Source organism: Canis lupus, chromosome 27 (assembly GCF_011100685.1).
Source record: "Canis lupus familiaris isolate Mischka breed German Shepherd chromosome 27, alternate assembly UU_Cfam_GSD_1.0, whole genome shotgun sequence".
Classification (NCBI taxonomy): domain Eukaryota; kingdom Metazoa; phylum Chordata; class Mammalia; order Carnivora; family Canidae; genus Canis; species Canis lupus.
The window spans coordinates 21,026,286-21,033,844 of NC_049248.1; positions in this window are offsets into that span (position 1 = coordinate 21,026,286).

Consider the following 7,559-nt stretch of genomic DNA (forward strand, 5'->3'; position numbering starts at 1 on the left):
GGAGCCTGGGTGGTTTAGTCAATTCAGCTACTGACTCCTGATTTAAGCTCGGGTCATGCTGAGTGAAGTAAGTCAATTGGAGAAGGACAATCATCATATGGTTTCACTCATATGGGGAATATAAGAAATAGTTAAAGGGATTTTAAGGGAAGGAGGAAAAATGAGTGGGAAAAATTAGAGAGGGTGACAAACCATGAAAGACACCTAACTCTGGGAAACGAACAAAGGATTGTAGAAGGGGAGGTGGGCAGGGGATTGGTAACTGGGTGACAGGCACTGAGGAGGGCACTTGATGGGATGAGCACTGGGTGTTATCACTATATGTTGGCAAATTGAACTTCAATTAAAAAAATAAGAATAAGCTCAGGTCATGATCTCATGGTCATGAGATGCAGCCCTGTATGGGGCTCTGTGCTAGAGAGGGAATCTGCTTGGCATTCTCTTCTCTCTCTTCCTCTGCTCCTTCCCTAGCCTCAAATAATAAATAGATAAATCTTTAAAAAAAGAAGAACAAGGGTAAAAGATATTTAGGAACAAAGTTAAAACTCAATAGCATCATAAGTAAAACTCCATATAGTATGAATCTGTCTCAAATATATTCACATGAGACAGGACATCATTGCTCCTATTCCATTTTTTTAAAGATTTTATTTATTTATTAGAGACATAGAGAAAGAGAGAGAGAGAGAGAGAGAGAGAGAGAGAGGCAGAAACACAGGCAGAGGGAGAAGCAGTCTCCATGCAGGGAGCCTGACTTGGGATTCGATCCCGGGTCTCCAGGATCAGGCTCTGGGCTGAAGGCAGTGCTGAACCACCAAGCCACCACGGCTGCCCTCTTATTCCGTTTTTGATGCTCACAAAATAAGCAGCAAAGTCAATTTCTCTAGAGCTTTTGTTTTTATCTTTAAAAAGTTTTTATGTGTCAGAGACAACTGTATGGCTCAGTCAGTTAAGCATCTGACTTTTGGTTTCAGCTCAGGTCATGATCTCCTGGTTGTAGGATTGAGCTCCTGTAGGGCTCAGTGCTGATTATGAAATCTGTTTCAGATTCTCATTCCCTCCCACTCTGCTCCTTCTCCAACCCTGCCCTGCTTGCTTTTCACATGTGTGCTCTGTCTCTAAAATAAATAAAATCTTTAAAATAAAAATAAGAGAGTTTTCTGTGTCTAAATATATTTTTATTATTAAAATTTAAATGACCTTACTATTTATTACATAGGTTGAGGTATAGAGGAAAATGTTTAAGTAAAACACTTAGAAACGATGTAAGTAGGTGTGGCTCAGTCAGTCAAATGTCCAAATCTTGACTTTTGGTTCAGATTGTGATCTCCGGATTGTGAGATTCAGCCGAGTCAGGATCCAGGCTGGGTATGTAGTCTGCTTAAGATTCCCTCTTCTTCTCCTTCTGCTCCTCCTTCCCCTCCATCTCTCTCTCCCTCTCTAAAATAAATACATACATACATAAAATAAACTCAGATGTAAATATATTACTGAGCTTGCAACGTGTTCAAAACATACAGAAGTGTGTTCCTATGGATCTTTCATAAATTTGATATTTATGTATAAAATAGGTCTTTTAACCTAAAAATTTATTCCATTAATATGCAGTTGAGCTAATTTTCATGAAAAGTCTGCTTGTGTCAAGCATTATGTGAGCATACTTCTTTCTCTCATGCCCCACACCATTATTAGGGATAGAAACAAAGTGTAATAAATCTTTAAATCTTAAGTAGGCTCATGATGTCTCCTTGCAAAGCCCTTGGCTAATATATATGTGTTATTTTTGTCTGTTGTTAAAAATATCCTGTGCATTGTTCTTAGAATTATGTAGCTGATTAGAAAGGACCATTTAAGTCTTTGGCATGAATTGAAAGCACCAGCTGCCTGGTGTCAGGTGGGAGTCACAATTTCCAGGCAGCCTTTTAGTTCCTCATTGCTAAGAGGACTTGCCTGGCAACCGTGAGTGTTTTGTAATGCTAGTGGCAAATACCATGTCACTAGAACAAACAAGAGATAACCTGAGAAGTGAGTTGTCATCACTGTCTGATTTTTTCCCCCTTGGGAGAAAAATTCCATGTTATTTAACCCTTCAAAACCTCAGGGTTTTCTATATTTCTTAGAGAATTGTTTTCATTCCAAACCAGATTCAGAATGATCTTATCACCTGTATGTCTGTTCTTCTCTGATTTCTAAAAATGCAATTTCTTGGTTGTTTTAAAATAAGTTAAATTAATCTGTCTTCTAGGGATATAAGAATTTGTTTTGCCTCCATATCACCCAGTTAAATCTATTGGTTTTAACATTGTAAAGTCTGTCCTCTATTATCTGAGCAAGAAGTAATACAGGATTTGTAAAAAGAATGATGGTTCTTTCATCATTAGCTCCTATGGGTTTCAAGTTAATAATCTAGAAATAAGGAAACACATGTCTTGATGTTAGATTCAGATTCAGTGTATATTCAGAAACAACCTGTTCTGTGGACTTGAAAAGGGACACAGAATTTACTTCTTATAATAATGATTATTACGTGGTATACAATGAAAATACCTTATATAGTGTTACATTTTTTTTTTAAATTTTTATTTATTTATGATAGTTACAGAGAGAGAGAGAGAGAGGCAGAGTATAGTGTTACATTTAATAGAATCTCGAACTTTCTCAAGAGAAATTAACGAGATCTTGAGAAAGCTTTATGAATTCCTTCCAACTTATGTAAACAATAGCAAATAGCTTTTACAATCTAATGACCTGATTGTCATGAGTTGCTGTACTTGGTGATTTGGATGAGAATATTTTTAAAAAATTGCTACTAGAACATTGTGAATGTCTGCAAAAGATGTTTCATAAAACATTAAGTTGTTTTTCTTATTTTTCCACATATAGAGGCTGAGAAAAAAGTGAAACAAAAAGACAAAATTAGGGAAACCTGGGTGGCTCAGTCGGTTAAACAACCGACTCTTGATTTCTGCTCAGGTCATGATCTTAGGGTCATGAGATGGAGCTAGGAGCCTGCTTAAGTTTCTCTCTCTGCACACCACCACCCCCAGCATATGTACGCAAATGCTCGCTCCCTCTCAAAAAAAGATAAATTTAATTCATCAGGATTTCTGAAGATTTTAATGTTCTTGCTATTATTTTTTTACATTGAAAACAATGTCTAGCATTTTTATTTTGAAAACTTTAATAAACAATATACTTGCCTGCTTTGAAATCCATAAAGTATAAAAATAATACCCTAAAATACTTCCTTCCTCATATCCAGCTTCTCATCACTCCTTCTTCCCCCGCTACCACCCATTAGCTCTAAAGATACATTGGCTTTTTCATAGTTCTTTTAATGTACATACAATCAAAGAAAAAAATACATTCTTTTTCTCCCTGCAGTTTTCTATGGGCATTCTTTTCACTTACCAGTCCATCTTTCTGTATTGCTTTGTGGAAAGCATGGTCATTCTTTTTACACAATGAATAATATTCCACTGCGTACATAGATATACTTCAACGGTTCTCTGTTTACAGACATTTCAATTGTTTACTATCTTGTGCTATTATAAACAATGCTGTTGGGCTAAAATATACATCGTGTCATTCTGATGCTAATACACAGAATTCATTCCCAAATATGCAACTTCTGAATGAAAGGTATTTGCTTTAAATTTTGATAAATTGCTTAATTGACAACAAATGTTGGTGAGGATTGGTATATAACTGGTATATAACTTCATGCTCCCTGTGGCAATATATATGAGTTCCGTTCCTCCCACAGGCATGGAATTAGAATATATTACGAATCATTTGGATTTCTCCTATTAGGTGAAAAACTGTATATCAGCATACTTCTAACTTGTGCTTCTTATGAAAGAGGTTGAGAATTTTTTCAAATATTTTGGAGTAATGTGCTTCCTTTTAAAATGAGCCATCTATTCATATCCCTTTGATTATTTTCCTATGGCATTTAAAAATTCAACTTCTAAGGAGTCCTTATAGGGAGATTCACCCTCTGCCTGGGTTGTGAGTTGAGTATTTTCCTTCCAGTTTATTGTTGCCTTTTGACTTTTCTTATGTTGTTTTTTCAGGCAGGCAGTTCTTTTTTTTCCTGTAGTTAAATTGAACCAATCTTTTCTTTAATGACTCTGGATTTGGAGACTTAGAAAGGTCCTTCCTAGTTCAAGGTAATAAAAGAATGTTATATATATATATATATACATATTTATGTGTATATATATTTACTACTTATGTATTTTTTCTTTTTGCATTTAAATTTTTGATTCATTTAAAAATTCTTCTGGTTTAGGATGTGAAGCATCTACAACATTTTTTTTCAATCATGCTGTTGAGTTAATAATAATTCTACCCCTCTCAATATTTTCTAGGGGCACCTGGCTGGCTCTGTGAGTAGAGCATGTGAATTTTTATCACAGGGTTGTGAGTTCAAGCCCCATGTTGGATATGGAGCTTACTTTAAAAAAAAAAAAAAAAGGAAAGAAAGAAATTTGGTATGCCTGGGTAGCTCAGAGGTTGAGGGTCTGCCTTCGGCTCAGGGCCTGATCCCAGGATCCAGGACTGAGTCCCACTTTGGGCTCCCCGCATAGAGCCTGCTTCTCCCTCTACCTGTGTCTCTGCCTGTCTCTCTCTGTGTGTGTCTCTCATGAATGAATAAATAAATCTTAAAAAATATATTTTCTAAATCATCCCCATAAAGTGTCTTTCAGTCCACAAAGATTTACTGTTCAGAACTGTTGCAGCACTTGGGATTTTACCACTGTACTGTTGTATTATAATAATGTACTTGTGTAGGGTCTTATAATTTAGTTTTTTAAGCTTATTTATTTAAGTAATCTCTACACCCAAGGTGGGGCTCGAACTCATAACCCTAAGATCAAGAGTCACATGCTCCTCTAAGCCAGCCAGGTATCCCAGTTTTATAATTTGTAGTCATCTTCTACATGTAATCTCATTTTATCTTTATTTGATACCTTTTAAAATAAGGAATCTCACCTGATCACAGGGATTTAAAGAAGAGCCGTGATTCTGCCCACAAGTATGATGTTTGGACACAGGTGTAGTTCTGTGTCCTGTGCTCACCATACATCTGTCCTATTACTGCACTTCTAAAGGTTTTGTTTTTGGGAACCCTGGGTGGTTCAGTAGTTGAGTGTCTGCCTCCAGCTCAGGATGTGATCCTGGGGTCCTGGGATCTAGTCCCACATCAGGCTCCCATAGGGAGCCTCCTTCTTCCTCTGCCTATGTCTCTGTTTCTCTCTCTCTCTCTGAGTCTTTCATGAATAAATAAATAAAATCTTAAAAATAAATAGATAAAGGTTTTATTTTCCTGAAGGCATGGACTATGTCTTCTGACTTTCCACAGCAATGAAAAGACTTGTTTATACCAAACACTCAATAAACACTTGTTTATTGGCTAATTTAGTGTACTATGACTTCTGTTGTTAATTCTCTGCTTCATTTTGTTCACATAGACCTGTTTACTCTAAAACTAGATAGAAGATTCCTACTTTCCTTTGATCTCTGAGTTTTCTAAAGTAATGACTAATGTTTCTGTGTGGGAGTGTCAATAACAGGAACCAAACTGAACCAGATTCAAGAATTGAAAATGTAGGAGCACCTGGGTGGCTCAGTCCATTAAACATCTGCCTTCAGCACGGGTCATGATCCCAGGGGTCCTGGGATCAGTGGGGAGTCTGCTCCTCCCTCCCGTGTGTGTTCTCTCTTGCAAACTCTTCTCAAGTAAAGAAATAAAATCTTTTTAAAAATAGAAAATGTAATCATTTTCCTCTCAGAAGGTCTTCATTTGACCTAAAAACCTTCATTATGGCAGGAACCAGATAAAACTGAAAACATTTATTACATAGCTATTGGGGAACAGTAATGCCAGGCAATAAAATGTGGTAACAGAAAGGATTATAAATTGTGTGTCAAGATCAGAAGCCATTTATTGTTTTTTTCAACTAGTACATATTTCCCCCAGTGGTAATATGGCAATCATAACTTAAATTTCTAAAAAATTAAAAAAAAAAAAAAAAAAGGGATCCCTGGGTGGCGCAGCGGTTTGGCGCCTGCCTTTGGCCCAGGGCGCGATCCTGGAGACCCGGGATCGAATCCCACGTCGGGCTCCCGGTGCATGGAGCCTGCTTCTCTCTCTGCCTGTGTCTCTGCCTCTCTCTCTCTCTCACTGTGTGCCTATCATAAATAAATAAAAAATTAAAAAAAAATAACTTAAATTTCTGCTGGGACCCATCCTCTCCACTTCTCTCAGTTAATGGGCTTTGGCTCCAGAAAAACCAAGTCATTAGTCAATGAGAGCACTGAGCCTCCCAGGCATAGGAGATAGGTTCAGGGACGTGCATTTCATCAGTGAGATGCAGTAAAATGCAATAAGATGCAGTGAGATCTTTTCCTGGAGTTTCTAGGAAAGCAGGGGGTATAGTTCTCTATACTGAACACAGGATCTGAGATTGGAGTTGCTGTAGACAATTCACCACAGAACCTGAGAATCTAAATATACAAAGGAGACAAGAATTAAGCCGAGAGTTAAAGAAAAACTAGATAATCCTTGTGACATTTCTTCTGTTGTTTCTCAATGTAGTCTTGCTTCCTGTCAGTTCCACTTCTAGACTTTTCAGTGAGGTAAACCAATAAATTCTCCCTCCTTTTTGTTTTGCTTGTTTCAGCCAGTTTGAAGGAGTACTAACCAATAGATCCACAAAATAGGTTGGTGGCATTTAGGCAAATCGGATTAGAACTTGGGTCTGTTTCTCCTCTATGAAATAGCTTGGAATGAGTGTACTTCCCATGTTAAAATTATATGGAATAACATCTCCTTTATGAGTATATTACGTCAGTCCCAAGCAGTGGTGATATTTGCATTTAGGATATTGATCTATGGGATATTTGAATCCATGTATTAACTACTCAGGGTTATTTTATCCCTAGAGAATGTTAACAATTTAATTCTCCATGTTTCCCCAGAGAACAAGAAAATAACTAAGGTGCCCCAATTGAATATGTGAGGGCTCAGGTTTTTTTCTTGATTTTATAGCACCTTGACTTCTTATTATTCATGTCTATCGCATCTAGATAAAAATTATTTGCTAATAGGTACTTTGTCTATGGTTGATTGTTCCTAATAAAGTCTTATAGAGTGTGTCACTAAGAATGAGCTTTGGCTAGCTGAGAGAGATAGCCGAAATAACAGTACAGGAGTTTATTTCCTTCTAATGTAAAAGCAATGTATAACTGGTATAACAGCTCCATGAAAACCAAGGACCCAGACTTCTTCCAGCTTGTGGCTCTGCATCCCAACAGTTTTGCCTTTCTGCTCCTGGTCTTGACAGTTGATAAATTTGAGATTATGGTCTTTCCATTCTTTTGGCATTAAAATGTCTATTTGTATGAGAATAAGAATATGGTATTTTTTTTCTCCAATCCTTATTTGGCAAAATAAAAAGTTGGCAAACTTATGTTGAGACCCCCTACCTCACTCTACACATGTATTCATTCCCCATCCCTGACAAAGCAAACTCTACCCCTAAGTGGTGTTG